Source organism: Podarcis liolepis (assembly GCF_965112155.1).
Source record: "Podarcis liolepis genome assembly, chromosome: W".
NCBI classification, from domain to species: domain Eukaryota; kingdom Metazoa; phylum Chordata; class Lepidosauria; order Squamata; family Lacertidae; genus Podarcis; species Podarcis liolepis.
The window spans coordinates 21,491,513-21,509,864 of NC_139568.1; the positions used below are offsets into that span (position 1 = coordinate 21,491,513).

The following is an 18,352-nucleotide window of genomic DNA, read 5'->3' on the forward strand; positions in this document are numbered from 1 at the left end:
TGAAGGCATCATAGGTTTGCTTTTAACATTCAGTGCTCCTCAGCTTTCCCAATCTACACTGTATGGCTAATGATACTGACCTACCTTGGAGGGTACTGCTGGGTTGAGTTAATTAACTTTTTAAAAAGTGCTTTGATTTAGCTGGTGTTAAAAAAAAGACTCAGATATCCAACTAGTGCAAAGTGCAACAACAGCAGAGCTCCATTGCAAATTACCCACTTTCAGGGGAATATTTGGTTGGCTTCTAGTGTTGAATCCCATGATGTGGGGTGGTGGAGCTGGAATCCTCTTCCAAATGTGTCTGGACTCCAAATCCCAGCAACCTCAGCTAGCATGGTCAAGAATTATGGGAGTTGTAGTCCAATAACAGCCAGAGGGTCACAAATTTCCCATTCATGGCCGGGTTCAGGATTCAGAAACTTGATCTGGCCACCACGCTCTACAGGCCAACTTTGTCAGGTTGGCCAATCCCTAGCCTGTAGATCACTTGATGTCATTATGACATCAGATGAGGACTTCAAGGGTCTGCTTGGCTGGTGCCTATCAGATTATTGGCTCTGAGAAGATCTTCTGAGGAGGTGCACTCTCAGCATCAATCTAGCATCCTATTCTCCCAGTACACAGTCAGATGCCTATGGGAATCCTGCAAGCAAGTCATGAACACAACTGCACTCTTCCATCTTGCATTTTCTAGCAACTGAAATAAATGCCCATCAGCTGAATGGCACTGAGAGGAACTCATTTGAAGGTATGCTCTTGGCACCAATAAGATTATTGGGACTGATAGTACACAGTCACATCTTTACCTGTCCCACACCTGATATTGCATCTGACATTAGGTGTTAGATGGATGGGCATGGTTGGGGGAAATGGCTTCACAGGCCCTGCTAGTTCTAATTAGGCCCTTGGGCTGAAGGTTTGCCACCCCAGCCCTATGTTATCACCAGATCTGGATAGATTCTGTAAAGTCTTGGGAAGAACCTAGCCATGAGACCTGTTCACACAACAGAACACTTTCCAGTCCAGTTTTGTCGGTTGAATTAAAGTAGTTACAACATGATGAAATAGTCAAGGTTCTTGAAGGAGGGAGGGTGCCTAGAACCTCCCTAGAATCTTGCCACAGCTTGACAGAGTTTGCGTATACCTGGCATTCAAATTTTGTAACAAAGCCACTTCCGAGCTTGGGAGGAGGTGGGGTTGTGGGCTTCACGCCCACCCCACGTGCGCAGGAGCTGCTCCCTGCCCCCGCGAGATCAGGGGAATCCTCGGCCACGTCATCCACCCAGCCAGCCAATTGGCGGGCTGGGGGGCTTGGCCTACCCTATTTAGGGCTGGCACGGCTGAGGCTCCCCCTCTTTTTGCCGCGCCAGCCAGCTGATTTATTCTCGTTCGGGTCTCCGGATCGCCCTCCTTTTGCCTTCGCCGAACCGACAACCCTCTCTTGCCGATAGCCGCCGCTCCGTAAACCATTTTTCCTCCTTCCTATCGCCTATCCCCTAAGCCCATGAACGGATTACTGCAGACATCCACTGTTTCCAGCCGCTCACCTCAAGGAAACTGGATTGGAGCAGCACTTTCCCCCCCGGCGGCACCAGGCTTATTTCGCCAGGCTTATTTCCAGCTCTGGAGTAAGATGTTGTCAGAATTAGGTTTTGCCGCCCGTGCCATGAGGCTCCCTTCCTGGTGACCTGTTCACTTTGAAGAACTCACCCGCTCAGCTTATCAGGTTGCGGGGCTTAAAAGGGAAACCTCGGGGCGGCGGGTGCCCACAGTTTGCGGCTTGGGTGGTCTATTACGAGGAAAGGGACGCGGATCAGGGCTGCCTGGGTCTTTGGCGCTTTAGCGTTTCAGACCGCGAGATTCTACTGATCGGCTAGTGCAGCCGCCTCGCGGGCTTTAAATCACTTTGTTTTTTTGTTTTTTTAAATTCTTTTTATTGAATTCCTTTTATACACACAACAAGAAAAAACAAATACGTTCATACTAAAAAGAAAAAAGGAAAAAAAAGAAGTGAGAAAAGAAAAAAAAATCAAATAACAAAAAACTACAACAAAGAACGTAAAAACAACGACTTCCTTCCCTACTGATTTCGGGTATTTACTTTCAATAGTTTCATTTTTACCGCTGGTATATTATTTTTAGTTTGCACATCGGAAGTTTTAAAACAGACCTGCTGTATTTGGTAAGTTTTTAAAATTACCTTCAAAATAAACCATAAATTTGTTCCAATCCTCTTTTAGCTTTGTATTTTTGTGATTTCTAATTCTTTGTGTCAATCTTGCCAATTCAATAAAGTCGTATAGTTTTAATTGCCAATCCCTCACCGTTGGGAGATTTGTGCTTTTCCAATTTTGAGCGATTAGCATCCTGGCCGCTGCTGTTGAATATTGAAATAGAGTTTTATCTTTCTCCTGAATTTCTTTCCCGACCATCCCTAGTAAAAAGGCCTCTGGGTTTTTGGGGAATGTGTATCTAAATATCTTTTTTAACTCATTATATATCTGGTCCCAAAATTTTTTGATTTCCTCACATGTCCACCACATATGTATAAAATTGCCTTCTTTTGTTTTACATTTCCAGCAAGCCTTGTCTGCAGTTTTGTACATTCTACTAAGTTTTTCTGGTGTTAGGTACCATCTGTAAACCATCTTTTCCAAATTTTCCCTAATTGCAGCGCTTGCCGTAAATTTTAATCCCTCACTCCACAATTTTGACCATTTTTCGTATTCTATATTATGCCCCAGATCTATCGGCCATTTGACCATAACTTCTTTGATCTCTTCATCTTTAGTTTCCCATTCCAGTAGTATATTGTACATCTTAGATAATATCTTCGATTTACTTTCAATTACTTCAATCTGAAATTTCGACTTCTTTTCATTCATTCCTGTTTTTTTATCTTCTGTCCATTTTGCATTAATTTGATGATACTGTATCCAGCCCGTCAACTTGTCCTTTAATTCTTCATATGGTCTTAGTTTCCAGCTGTCTTGGGATCTTACTAGTAGATCTTCATATGTCAATTTTCGCTCTTCCATATTTGTTTTTTTAATTGATAAGATATCTGTTGGGGATAGCCACCAGGGTGTTCTCCATTCCAGCAGTTTCTTATTTTTTCCCCAGACTTCATACAAAGGACCTCTAATGATATGGCTCGAAAACCTTTTGTGTACTTTTTCTTTATTTGACCAGAGGTAGGCATGCCAACTGAATCTATTGTCGGCCCCTTCCAGGTCTAATAAGTCCGTGTCCTCTAAAGTTATCCAGTCTTTAACCCAGCAAAGACAAGCCGCTTCGTAATATAATTTTAAATCAGGTACTGCCAGTCCTCCTCTCTCCTTTCGGTCTGTTAGTAATTTGAATCTGATCCTTGGCCTTCTTCCCTGCCATATGAATCTTGAAAGAGTCTTCTGCCAGTCCTTAAATATTTTAGTCCCTCTGATAACAGGTATGTTTTGAAATAGGAACAGCATCTAGAATCATAGAATCATAGAATCATAGAATCATAGAGTTGGAAGAGACCACAAGGGCCATCGAGTCCAACCCCCTGCCAAGCAGGAAACACCATCAGAGCACTCCTGACATATGGTTGTCAAGCCTCTGCTTAAAGACCTCCAAAGTAGGAGACTCCACCACACTCCTTGGCAGCAAATTCCACTGTCGAACAGCTCTTACTGTCAGGAAGTTCTTCCTAATGTTTAGGTGGAATCTTCTTTCTTGTAGTTTGGATCCATTGCTCCGTGTCCGCTTCTCTGGAGCAGCAGAAAACAACCTTTCTCCCTCCTCTATGTGACATCCTTTTATATATTTGAACATGGCTATCATATCACCCCTTAACCTCCTCTTCTCCAGGCTAAACATGCCCAGCTCCCTTAGCCGTTCCTCATAAGGCATCGTTTCCAGGCCTTTGACCATTTTGGTTGCCCTCCTCTGGACACGTTCCAGTTTGTCAGTGTCCTTCTTGAATTGTGGTGCCCAGAACTGGACACAGTACTCCAGGTGTGGTCTGACCAGAGCAGAATACAGTGGCACTATTACTTCCCTTGATCTAGATGCTATACTCCTATTGATGCAGCCCAGAATTGCATTGGCTTTTTTAGCTGCCGCGTCACACTGTTGGCTCATGTCAAGTTTGTGGTCAACCAAGACTCCTAGATCCTTTTCACATGTACTGCTCTCAAGCCAGGTGTCACCCATCTTGTATTTGTGCCTCTCATTTTTTTTGCCCAAGTGCAATACTTTACATTTCTCCCTGTTAAAATTCATCTTGTTTGCTTTTGCCCAGTTCTCTAATCTGTCAAGGTCGTTTTGAAGTGTGATCCTGTCCTCTGGGGTGTTAGCCACCCCTCCCAGTTTGGTGTCATCTGCAAATTTGATCAGGATGCCCTTGAGTCCATCATCCAAGTCGTTGATAAAGATGTTGAATAAGACCGGGCCCAAGACAGAACCCTGTGGCACCCCACTAGTCACTCTTCTCCAGGATGAAGAGGAACCATTGATGAGCACCCTTTGGGTTCGGTCAGTCAGCCAGTTACAAATCCACTGAGTGGTAGCATAGTCAAGACCGCATTTTACCAGCTTCTTTACAAGAATATCATGGGGCACCTTGTCAAATGCCTTGCTGAAATCAAGGTAGGCTACATCCACTGCGTTCCCTTCATCTACCAGGCTTGTAATTCTGTCAAAAAACGAGATCAGGTTAGTCTGACATGACTTATTTTTCAGAAATCCATGCTGACTATTGGTGATCACAGCATTCCTTTCTAGGTGCTCACAGACTGTTTGCTTAATGATCTGTTCCAGAATCTTCCCTGCTATTGATGTCAGACTGACTGGGCGGTAATTATTTGGGTCCTCTCTTTTCCCCTTTTTGAAAATAGGGACAACATTTGCCCTCCTCCAGTCTGCCGGGACTTCGCCTGTTCTCCAGGAATTCTCAAAGATGACTGCCAGTGGTTCTGAGATCACATCTGCCAGTTCTTTTAATACTCTTGGATGCAGTTCATCTGGCCCTGGAGACTTGAATACATCTAATCTAGCCAAATATTCTTGTACTATCTCCTTAGTTATTCTGGGCTGTGTTTCCTTTGCTGAATCATTTGCTCCAAATTCTTCAGGTCGGGCATTGTTTTCTTTATCGGAGAAGACTGAGGCAAAGAAGGCATTGAGGAGTTCAGCCCTTTCTGTGTCCCCTGTTTGCATTTCACCATCTTCTCCTCTGAGTGACCCCACTGTTTCTTTGTTCTTCCTTTTGCTACGAACATACCCATAAAAGCCTTTTTTGTTGCTTTTAACCTCTCTAGCAAGCTTGAGTTCATTCTGTGCTTTAGCTTTTCTGACTTTGTGTCTACACGTGCTGGCTATTTGTTTGAATTCCTCTTTGGTGGTTTCCCCCCTTTTCCATTTTTTGTACACATCCTTTTTTAATCTTAATTCAGTTAAAAGTTCTTTAGATAGCCACCCTGGTTTCTTTAGGCACCTTCCATGTTTTCGTCTCATTGGTATTGCCTCACGTTGTGCTTTTACTATCTCCCTCTTAACAAACTCCCAGCCATCATGAACTCCCTTTCCTTTTAGTATTGCTGTCCATGGGATCTCACCCAGCACTTCCCTAAGTTTTATGAAGTCGGCTTTCTTAAAGTCAAGAAATTGAGTCCTAGTATGCTTGGCTGCTACTTTCCGCTGTATAGTAAACTTCAGAAGAGCATGATCACTCGCGCCTAATGATCCTTCCACATCTACCCCACTAACCAGGTCATCAACATTGGTTAGGACCAGATCTAAAATGGCTGTTCCTCTTGTTGCTTCTCCCACTTTCTGGACAATGAAGTTGTCTGCAAGGCCAGTGAGGAATCTGTTTGACCTTATGCTCTTGGCTGAGTTTGACGTCCAACAAATATCCGGGTAATTGAAGTCCCCCATTACTACTATCTCCCTTCCTTTTGCATGCTTGGCCATCTGTTCCAGGAAGGCAGCATCTATGTCCTCCGTTTGGCTTGGGGATCTATAGTAAACTCCCACAATGAGGTCTCTGTTATTCTTCTCTCCCTTAATTTTGACCCAAATGCTCTCACTTTGGCTTTGAGGTTCTAAATCTTGGATCTCTTCACAGGTATACACATCCCTGACATATAACGCCACTCCTCCTCCTTTCTTGTCTGGTCTGTTTCTCTGAAATAGATTGTATCCCCCCATTATTACATTCCAATCGTGGGACTTATCCCACCAGGTTTCAGTGATGCCTATTATGTCATATTTAGTTTGCTGTACCAAGAGCTCAAGCTCATCTTGTTTATTTCCCATGCTTTGCGCATTAGTGTACAGACATTGAAGTCCATTAATCATTCCCCCGTGTCTCTTATTTAAGGATTTTTTCCTCCCTCCACTAGGTCCGCGTGCTGTTTGCTCCATTTGGTCTATGACATTTGGATGATCATCTTCATTAATTGATAGACTCCTACCTTCAGGAGCACTGTCTCCCTCCCCCACATTAGTCAGTTTAAAGCCCTCCTGATGAGGTTTCTGAGATTTTTGGCAAAAACATTTCTCCCAACCGTTGTGAGGTGCAGCCCATCACTTGCCAGAAGTCCATCTTCAAGAAACTGCAGTCCGTGATCTAAGAATCCAAACCGTTCCTGTTTACACCATTTGCGAAGCCAGCTGTTCACTTCCACTATTTTCCCCTCTCTCCCTGGGCCACGTCGTTCAACTGGGAGGACAGACGAGATGACAATTTGTGCATTTAGTTGCTTCAATTTCCTGCCGAGAGCCTCGTAGTCTCTTTTGATCTTCTGGAGGCTATTGTTTGCAGTGTCATTGGTTCCCACATGAACCAAGAGGAAGGGGTATTCGTCAGTGGGTTTTATGATTTTTTGCAGTCGTTCAGTTACATCTTGGATCTTAGCCCCGGGGAGACAGCACACTTCCCGAGACATCTTGTCAGGCCCACAGATCACTGCTTCTGTTCCCCTCAGTAGGGAATCCCCTATCACCACTACACGCCTCTTAGGGAGCATGTTCATTTTTATTGCTTCCATCCTGCCCAGCCACGAAAGATTTACCCTGTTCCAAACATCCAAGTCCTTTTTCACTTTGTTCCATGTTGGCGTATAGTTGTCTTCAATTAAATTTATGTTTTTGGGTGTAAGCCAGATTCCTAAATATTTTATTTTTTTAGCCACTTTGATTCCATATTGTCTCTCTAATCTTTCCTTCGCATCATTTCTCAGGTTCTTCGTCAACATTTTTGTTTTGGTTTTGTTCAGCTTGAAGCCCGATATTTTGCCGTACTCCTCCATAATCTCCAATACTTTGCCCACGCTTTCTTGCGGCTCTTCTAGGGATAACATCAGGTCGTCCGCATAAGCTTTTAATTTATACTCTTTAAATCCTATTTTAATCCCTTTTATCTCTGTTTTTGACCTTATTTTGTTCGCCAGGACTTCCAAAACTAAAATGAACAAGAGCGGGGAGAGGGGGCATCCCTGCCTTGTTCCTTTCTCTATTTTGAATCTATTCGTAAGGTTGTTGTTTATTATCAATTTGGCATGTTGGTTTGAATATATTGCTTGTATTCCTTTCAAGAATTCACCCTCAATCCCTGCCTTTTCCATCGATTTTAGTAGAAACCCCCAGGAGACGTTATCGAACGCCTTTTCTGCGTCTATAAAAATCAGGGACGCCGGTATATTATTGTTAATCTCCAAATATTCAATTAGATTAATGACATGCCTCACATTATCTTTCAGAAATCTATTTGGGAGGAAACCCGCTTGATCTTTGTGAATTAACTTTATTAAACATTTTTTCAGTCTGTTCGCCATGATGTCCGCATATATTTTGTAATCATTATTTAGTAACGATATTGGCCTGTAATTCTTCATGTTCGATTTGTCCGTGTCTGGTTTAGGGATTAATGTTATAAAAGCTTCCCTCCATGATTCGGGTATTTTCCCTCCTCTTAGAATATTATTCATGGTGTCACAGAGTACTTGTGCTAGTTGACCTCCCAAAACTTTGTAATATTTGGCCGATAACCCGTCCGGGTTATCGCATTCTCAATCTCCTCCATACTAATAGGTCTATTTAATTGGGTTCTTTCTTCTTCTGTAACAGTTTTCCCTATGCAGTTCTCTAAATATTTTTCTATTTGGGCTGGGTCTTCTTCTCCTTTCTTATATAACTCCTCATAAAATTTAATAATTTTTTTTTGTATTTTTTGGGGGTCTACTATTAATTCTTCTTCTACCATTATTTTATTTATGACATTCTGCTTCTGTCTTTTTCTCAATTGCCAGGCTAGGAATTTTCCCGTTTTATTCGCCGATTCGAAATATCTCTGCTTCATTAGCTTGATTTTCCATTCTATTTCCTGGTTCGTTAGTATTGAGTATTGTCTTTGTAGTATTTTTATTGATTGTAAACTTTGCTCGTCTTTCGGGTGTTCTATTAATTTCTTCTCGTGCTCCCTTAGCTGTTTAAGTATTTCATCTGTCTTTTGCTGCTTTATTTTTTTCTTATGGTTGTTTTGCTGGATGAAAAAACCTCTTAAAACCGCCTTACTGGCGTCCCAGACTGTTTCTATTTTTGTTCCCGTGTTGAGGTTCAAGTCCCAATACTCTTTTAGTGTAGCTTTAGCTTTTTCGATGACCTCATCGTTGTCCAACAGAAAATCGTTCAGTCTCCATCTGAAGCCTCCATTTGATTCTCCTTTTAATTCCAAAGTTATTGAGTTATGGTCAGAGAAGGTTCTCGGTTGAATTTCACATTTTATCGCTCTTAAAGTAATTTCTCTTGAGGCCCAAATTTGGTCTATTCTTCCCCAGCTTTTATGTACTTCTGAGAAAAAGGTAAACTGTTTTTCTGCTGGATGCTTGTGTCTCCATACATCCGTTAGGTCCATGTTCTCCTCCAAGTCTTGAAATGATTCCGGTAACTTTCCTTGTTTTCGTTTTCTCTTTTCTGTTTGTCTGTCCATTTCTAATGTCGGCACTGCATTAAAGTCTCCCAATAATATCATCTTGTTATTTCCTAATTCTAGTAACACTTGTTCCAATTTTTTGTAGAACTCTGGCCTATTTGTGTTTGGGGCGTAGATGTTTACCACGTCAATCTTTTCTCCTTGAAAGCTTATTTGAACCCCCAGTATCCTTCCTTCTTCATCCTTGTAGGTCAGTTTGGGTTCCCATTTTTCATCAACATATGTTACCACTCCCCTTTTTTTCTCTCTCCCGGAGTTTATGAATTCTGTTCCCAGGTTCTTATTTATTAATACATGTTTGTGCTTTTTGGTTACATGAGTCTCTTGTATACAAATTACATCCAGTTTTTTCTTCTTCAACACATTTGCGATTTTATTCCTTTTTGTTTTTTCATTCAGTCCATTAACATTCCATGTTAAAATTTTGAGATTCATTATTGCTTTTGTCTATTAACAAGTCAGTAATTTGTCGGTTTAGGTTTTAAGTTTTAACCGATTTAAATTCGAGTGTTTTGATTCTCTACTTCCTCCTGTTCCTCCTCTGCCTCTTCCTCCTTCGCCTCCTCCTCTTCGTCCTCCTCCCCTCCCTCTCCCACTCCTCCCTCTCCTTCCGGCCTTCCCCCCACTCCCCCTCCCTCTCGCGGCCCCTCCCCCCATAACTCTCCATCAACCCCCCAAGCTCTTTTTCATATCTGCGAAGGAATTTACTGACTTCCTGAATCTCTGTTATCTTGAACCTTTTTGCTTTGTAAAAAAATGAGATCCCTTCAGGGAATTCCCATCTGTGCTGTATACCGTTCTTTTTCAAAGTGTTGACTATCTGTTTGTAGCCCTCTCTCTTGCGAAGGAGCCTAATTGGTATTTCCTTAAAAACAATAATTGGTTTCCCATCAATCATTAATTTCCTCTGATAGCTTTCTCTCAAAATTATGTTTCTCATCTCTATCGATCTGAAAATCACTAAGCAGTCTCCTGGAATCCTTTTCTGTTTGTTTTGTTTCGATCTTATTTTTATTCTAAAGGCATTTTCTATGGTTTGTGCAACTTCTTCTTCTCTCAATACTAGCCACCTCGCCAGTTCTTTTGTCATTTTTCCTTTTATATCTTCGTCCCTTGCTTCCCCTATTCCTCTAAATTTTAAATCACTTTGAAGGGCGCTGTGAGTGGGTAGAGGCGGCCGGCGTTGCCTGGGTTACCGGCCAGCTGCGTCTGCCATTTTTAACTTGACCACATGGCTGGGAGCAGTGGCCATCTTAGGAGAGGCAGCCTCTTGTGGGAAGTGGGTTTAGCGGCTTACTCAAAGCGTATCTGGCTGCTTTGCTAAAGTTTTAAAGAGATTTCAGCGGTTTGGAGGCACAGCGTCGGTAGCATTGGGCTTTAGTTCTTTAGCGTGGGGCGCTCGGGTCTCCGGGGTTCAGCTTTATCATGCATGGCCAAATTTCAGCGGCGGAAAGGCTTTCTGCGAGCTGATAAGCGGGGAATTTTAAACGCAGCGGGGATTTATTAGCGAGTCCTGGCTTACGGCTACTTCTCAATATTACAGCGAATTTGGCATTTAAAGTGCATTAGTATTGGGTCCGGGTAGCGGTATAGTTGACTGGGCTTTTGGGGGATTGCTACTTCTCAATATTACAGCGAATTTGGTGTTTAAAGTGCATTAATACAAGGTCCAGGTAGGGGAATAATCAATTCCTTTATATTTAGTTCCTTTCTTTGATGCTGACGTTGGCATCCATTGGGTCTCAGGCCATAGGTGCAGTTTTGGTATTTAATTAGGGGGCTATAAGTTGTGTGCTGGCTATAGCAACCCCGTGTTATTGAATACTCTAAGCTCAGTCTGTGTAGACGTTGCTGTGCTAGGTGATTGGTCTTTGCGGTCATATCAGTGTTAAATACCCTGGTTATCCAGGCAGTGCTGACACTACTGAGCTAGGTGATCAGACCGTGTGGTCCTCTTTGAGCTAATACAATCCCTTTGATAAGCTCAACCATTGTAAACGACCCAACCAGTGTAGACTCTACTGAACTAGGTGGATAGGCCCTTAATCTTTTCAAGCTAGGGTCGGTCTGGTCATGGCCTCCAAGGGAAATCAGCAGCCATCCTCTGGGGCCGTGGTTCCACCTGGGGCGCAAAGTGGGTCGCAGGCTCTAGTTATGCCATGCAACCCTCAGGCGTTTGCCCAATTCTTTTCCACTTTTGAGACTTTTTATAGGCAATGCAGGCCTGCAGGTCAGGGGACACCATCTGATTCCCAGGATTGCATTCCCGACACCCCTCCTTGCAACCAGGACTGCCCCAGTACTTCGACCGCTACCAGGGCCGCTCTTGGGTCAGCGGGCAACGCGGACAACCGCCCCCTCACACGGTCGCGGTCGCAGTCTTCTCGTAACGGCAAATCAAAAGCAGGCTCCAAGGGTGGCAGGTCAAAGGCTAGTAATTCTAATAGTTCTAACCCTCAGCAGGAAGCAGATGTTCCTAGTATCTTTCAGGACCCATCTCCCCAGCCTGCTGCAGCTGAAGAAGCTTCGGGTTCCTCTTCTGAGGAGGAAGCCCAGGACCAGCATGACACACACCCGGTCAGCATTACAGCTCCAGGTACAGGTGAGGGCCAAGGGGGAAAGAGAAAGGAGAAAAGGAAGCATACGCCAAAGAAGAGCAAGAGAAGTAGGCGGTCAGACTCGGAAGACGACTCAGGTACCTCTTCATCAGATTCAGATAGCGATGCCCCTATGGAAGAATACTGGGATCTGGGAGAGGACAGCTCAGGGCTTCCTTTGTGGGTACATGAGAGAAGGGCTAATTCGTACCGCGAATCCTTTAACGGAACCTTAGAATGGAAAGATGGTGCGTTAGTCGAGGATGTTAAGTCCTCCACAAATCTGTCTACCGATTTTATCCTTGGTAATCATTTATCTCAAAGAAAGAGAACAAAGATCCTCAATGGTGATTTCGTCAATTTTGGCTATTCAGTTTTTGAGAGAACAGAGCCATCTTAATCCCAAACTGCAGCTTTCAGCTACAAGCTGGAAAATCCAAAAGTCTATGTCCTGTTTACTAGCTGCTTTGCACTGGGCATTGCTTTGCACTACTGCTTGGAATTTTCCCTTCCGAGAATCTGTAAACAACAAGCCTTCGCTGCAACCCAACAGCTCTTTGCAGCGTAGCTGCTTGGAAAGTCCCTTTCCAACAGTTTGTTTACTACAAGCGTCGCTGAAAAAAACTCAGCCTTGCTTTCGCTTTTGAAGCTTCTTTGCTCTCTTTGCTCTTTAAGCTAACCAGCCCATAAATTAGCTCAAAAACGTTCTCAAGAAGTACTCACATCTTGTCGCTTAGCAACGGAACTTGGCAGGGGACGGCAGAACTTTATCAGCTCTGGAATGCGAAGTATGTGGCTTCTCTCCGCTCTGTTTTATCCAAAACAGGAGCTTTTTTCTCTGTGAACCGAAGAAGATTTCAATTCACGTTCAGCATCCAGCCATAAATCAGCAATCACAGAGGTACGTGGATCGTAACCATCCTCTGCTACCATTGTTGATTTACAAGCCCCCTCTCACTGTTCTTGGAGCTTGTTCACCGGTAACCTCCTCTGGCTGACATCCAGACAGACCAGGGAGATTTTAATAGGCGACATTTTCCCAAGCGTGGGTAAATGCACACCCCCTCCCTCCTGCTTCTTCCCTAGCAGGGAAAGGAGACAGACAGAAACATCTATTTACATTCTTTTATTTCTGTCTACAGCACTAGAGAAAAACACGTCCTTTCAGTTCAGTTCTTCTAGCAAGTCTGACAAACTTCCTTTGCATGCGCAAACGGAAGGTTTCAAATGACACTCTTCACAGAGCTCTGAGAAGCCTGTGAGCTTCCTGGGAAATTCTTTCCCACAGCTAGCCGCATTTTGTGATGTCAACAAGCTAGCTGTTTGCAGCTGCAATGCTTTCATATACTGACAGTGTGGGCCTAAGGCACGCCCCTGAGCGGTGACCCCGGGGGAGCTCCTAGTTGACGTGCCTCAGCAGGACTCCCTCTACTGGTGGTTAACCCTTGCCGGTCTTCATGCAATCGGGCTGAAGCCGGTTAGTCAATAGGACCAATGCCTAAGCCAATACCGCTCATTTCTGTAATCAATAAAGTTGTGGCCTATTTCGCCCATTAACCTTAATACTTGGTGTCCTGTGTCTTTATTTCTTCCTGAGGGGAGGCAGGAACTCGCCACGCAATATTTTACAGAGGGAAAATGAGTAAATGTACACATCTTAGGGCAGTAGCCTTCGCTGTAGCAGTATGATACAGTAACCAGTACCATAGGTTGCACTGTGTGTGTGTGTCCACAATGGTTTGTCTGCTTTGCAAATGTGACCCTGGGGCCCAAAAGGTTGTTATGTAGTCCAGCATCCCTGTTCTCACAGTGGCCAACTAGATGCCTATGGGGAACCCCAAAGCAGGACCTGAGTAGAGAAGCACTCTACTCTTCTGTGGCTTCCAGCAACTGGTATTTCGAAGCATACTGCCTCCAACAGTGGAGCCATCAGGGTTAGGAAAATGGTTGTGCAACCTGTGGTCATCTAACTACTATTGGACCCCTAATCCCACCAGCCCTAGGCAACAGGGCCAACAGCTGGAGATGTTTAAAGTAGTAGTCCAGCAACATCTAGAGGGTCACAGGCTCCCCACACCTGCTTTAGGAATAAATTCACCTAAAATCATAGCTATTGCATCTAGAAATTGTTTGAGCTCAGTCTCCATCAAGTTTGCTTCCAAATTAAATTAATTTAAAGCAAGCAGTGACAAAAGGTTGTGTCCAATGCAATGTTAGTCCTACACAGAGGAAACCCATTCAAACTGATGTGCAAGATTCATTCGAGTACATAAATTTCAGTGGATCTACTCTAAGTAGATCTTACTTAGATACAACCAAAAGTATATGAATCCTGCAGGGGACGTGGAACCTGCAAACCACCAGGGAATAGTGCAGCTAGAGGGCACATGCAGGCCACACCTAAACCATAAGTTTAAAACACTGCCACACTAATTCTGTTAGTGCTGTTAGGAGACAGCTATTCCTGTTAAGTTGTGGGTGAACATATCAGACGACACAGCGATTCTTCAAACAACTCTTGTTTATTCACAGGCCAGAACAGAACTGAACTGAAGGGTTCAGCCAGCCTGCTTATATAGAGCTCCACTAGAACGCAACAGTAACGATTTTCTGTAACTATCCAATCACTGAACGTCACTTTCAATCCGTTATTTGCATATGTGGACCTGAGTGAAAACTATCTACAGGGTGAGAACTGGCCCAGGGTGGGGGGGCCGCTAGGGGCGCCTTGGAAGATGGCTGCCAATACCATCTATCCAGCTTGCACAAGGTAATTAGAGGCTGATTATGGGGAGTAAATCAGTCTCCCTCATCTTTCCAGGGAAATGGAAAGATGCTGCCCTCGCCCGCGGTTGCCATAAATCACCCCCGAGTTCGGATGAAGGAGGGGGTGAGAGGCACTGGGCAGAAAGCCCTCGGGCAGGCTCGGAGCTCCCTGCCAGCTGCTTTCAGGAGCGAGCCTGGTTGCGTTGCTTAAAAAGAAGAAAAGAATTGGAGAAGTAAACGCACATGCTTCAAGAGAGGTCAGGAGTGTTTTTATCTGCTAATAATTTTACCACTCAGATGAAGAAGATCGGGACGGAAGGACGGAATGAACAGAGATAACATCAGAGAATCGCTGACATGTTGGTAGGTGGAACGGAACGGAAAGGGGAAAGACTTTTTATTTTTTCATGTGATTACCTAACAACCCTCCCCCTTAAAGAACCATCTCAATGACCAATTTGCAAGTGGGATTAAAAATGAACTGTGGGGGGGGGGGGAATAACATGAATTAAAGGTTTTGTTTTGTGAAAGATTTGGAAAGAAAGGAGGCTCTCTCTGTGACGCAGCAAGAAATGTGACCCGATACGGACAGGCAGACCAATGTGGAGGCGATGGATAGAACACAGTGCTCTAGCCGGAACAGTCAGCTCTGAATTGATTCTGTTCCGTGATTTCGCTCGATGTTTCAGCTCAGTGATTCAGCTCAGCTCAGAGGGTGGCCATATCTGGCTGTGCTCTGATGTCCATCGATCCCACCTTCGTCGCCAGTGTTAAGTTGTGGGTGAACATATCAGACGACACAGTGATTCTTCAAACAGCTCTTGTTTATTCACAGGCCAGAACAGAACTGAACTGAAGGGTTCAGCCAGCCTGCTTATATAGAGCTCCACTAGAACACAACAGTAACCATTTTCTGTAACTATCCAATCACTGAACGTCACTTTCAATCCGTTATTTGCATATGTGGACCTAAGTGAAAACTATCTACAGTATCCCCCTGCTGGCCCAGGGTGAGAACTTCAGTACATAACAGTTCCAGCTAGAATTTCCTGGTCTCTGAGAAGATTGATTGTTAAATCACTATGGGAACTGTAGCTCTGTGAGGAGAATAGGGGGTTTCCTAACAACTCTTATCACCCTTAACAAACTACAGTTCTCAGGATTCTTTGGGGGGGGGGAGCCATGACTGCTGAAGTGGTATAATATTGCACTGAATAAATGATGCAGATATGGCAGCAGTGTGCTATTTGAATAGGATGACACACAGCGTAAATTAATAATGCAGAGTTATGAAAGAATAAAAGCTTTACTGAATTAAAATAAACTTCTTCATAAACAACATGGTTCCAAACAGTTTGACTGAGATTACATACTGACTCTGTTCACAGCTGAGGCAGACAGACTCTCATTGAAATCTTGCAGAGAACACAAAAGAGAAACTGGCTACTGTAAGTCACATGTCAGAATGACTCAACAGTTAGCAGTTAGGCCTGAATAACTTTAGTAGGCCCAAATGACTGTGCAGTCCCAGCACTTCCCAGCCTGCTTTGCTGCTTCTGCTCTCATGTGTCTTTATCACATGACACTCCCCCAAAGACCTAGAGAACAGATGTATAAACTTGAAAAATTAACTTATTCATATACTTTGTCCACAAGAGTCAGCTTTACAATCAATTCAACATGTTGCACCCTAGGGAACGCTTTTGTAAATAAATCAGACAAATTATCCTGTGATTGACAATAAACCAACTTAATCACATTACGTTGTATATAGTCTTTAACAATGAAAAATTTGATGGCCACGTATTTTGCACGTGCTGAAGTGTTCCCTGAATTAGTGATTGCGATACAAGCTTGATTATCCTCATAGATTGTCACAGGCTGTTGCACTTCATATCCCAAATCATTTAATACCTGGGTGTACCACGTGACTTTGTTACATGCTTCAGATAATGCAGAAGATTCTGCCTCACACGTAGATGTGGCAACAAAACCTTGCTTTTTGGATTTCCAACCAATTAGTGAATTTCTAAACATGACCACTAGACCACTGGTTGATTTTCTCATGGATGGGCAATTTGTGAAGTCACTGTCTACAAACACCTGCAAATCACTTGAATTAGATGCAGGTAACTTTATAAACTTATTCTGTGTACCCATCAGGTATCTCAGTATTAGCTTCAGAGTAGCCCAATCATGTACACTAGGCTTACTTGCTTTTCTGCTTAGAATACCTACACAAAATGAAATATCAGGCCTTGACCATTGGCTCAGGTACAGAAGAGATCCTATTACCGATTGGTATAAATCTGGTTGATCAAAGAAAACATCACTTTCAGTCTTTTGAAAATCTACAGTCATAGGGGTTTGCATCAGGTATCTCAGTAGTTGCTTCACAGCAGCCCAATCATGTATACTAGGCTTTTTATATATATAATAATTTTTATTGCTTTTCAATACCAATATACATATAATACCATATCAGAATTTTTCACAAATTTTCTCTTTTATGGACTTCCTCCAGTTTCTCTGCCAATCATCCATATTTAATTTTTAATTTCGCATTTCCTAAATTTAACATTGCCTTTTAATATACCCTTCCAATTTTATTTTATTTTTTACAATAATCCTCAAACATTCACAGAGCATCTTGAAATCCCACTAGTGTTGTTCGCTCATCACATATACATTCCAGATAATCTGCAAATTTTCCCCAGTCCTCGATGAACTAATGGTCTCGTAGATATCTAATCTTCCCTGTTAATTTATCCAGTTCTGCATAGTCCATCAGCTTCATTCTCCATTCTTCCAGCATTGGTAGTTGCTCCTGTTTCCATTTTTGGGCCAACAATATTCTTGCTGCTGTTACTGCATATTGGAAAAGTTTACAATCCTTTCTATTTATTTCATTTCCTACTATTCCTAACAGAAAAGCTTCTGGTTTCTTTACAAATGTATATTTCAACATCCTTTTCAATTCATTATATATCATTTCCCAGAAACCTTTCACCTTCTTACATTCCCACCACATATGATAAGAAGTCCCTTCTTTTTCTTTACATTTCCAACATTTATTACACATTTTATACATTCTTGCTAACTTCACTGGTGTTTAATACCATCTATATACCATTTTCATAACATTTTCTTTTAACGCAGAACAGGCCGTGAATTTTAACCTTTCATTCCATAGTTTTATCGATTCACATAACTGTATATTGTAACCAAAATCTTTGGCCCAATGTATCATAACCGATTTAACTTCCTCGTCCCATGTATACTAGGCTTAGTTACTTTTCTGCTTAGAATACCTACACAAAATGAAATATCAGGCCTTGACCATTGGCTCAGGTACAGAAGAGATCCTATTACCGATTGGTATAAATCTGGTTGATCAAACAAAACACTTTCAGTCTTTTGAAAATCTACAGTCATAGGGGTTTGCACAGAATTACAATCCTGCATTTCTAGCTGTTCAAGCAGACCTTTAATCTTTTGCTCTTGGCATATTAAGAAACTTCCATCTGCTTCTCTGCATATTTGGACCCTAAATAGTGATTTATTGGTCCTAGGTCTTTCAGTTTGAAATGTTTTTCCAACTGATTTGCTATCTTCTGAATTGTACCTGTGGAACTACCTGCCACCACCAAGTCATCTACAAAGATCAAAACCAATATGTAATTGTCACCTGATCCTCTTGTATACAAGCAAGGGTCAGTAATGCTCCTTTTAAATCCAAGATTTAAGAGCTGTGTGTTTATACAATCGTTCCAGCATTTAGCACTTTGTTTAAGACCATAAACAGCTTTGTCTAATTTCCACACCAAATCATTCCCCTCCTCAAACCCTGGGGGTTGTCGCATGTATATCACCTGGTCCAGAGGAGCATTTAGATATGCAGAAGTAATATCATAATGACTCTCTTCCAATTTCTTGTCAGCTGCAACAGACAAAACAAGCCTCACTGATTCTGCCTTGGCAGTGGGGGCAAAAAGCTCATCATAGTGAA

General features: G+C 42.8%; 1 long non-coding RNA gene across 1 annotated transcript in view; it reads right to left on the reverse strand.

The window, feature by feature from the left end:
- Positions 1 to 18,352, reverse strand: part of LOC310697725 — a 951,570-nt gene that overhangs the window by 112,255 nt on the left and 820,963 nt on the right. The window lies entirely within an intron of this gene.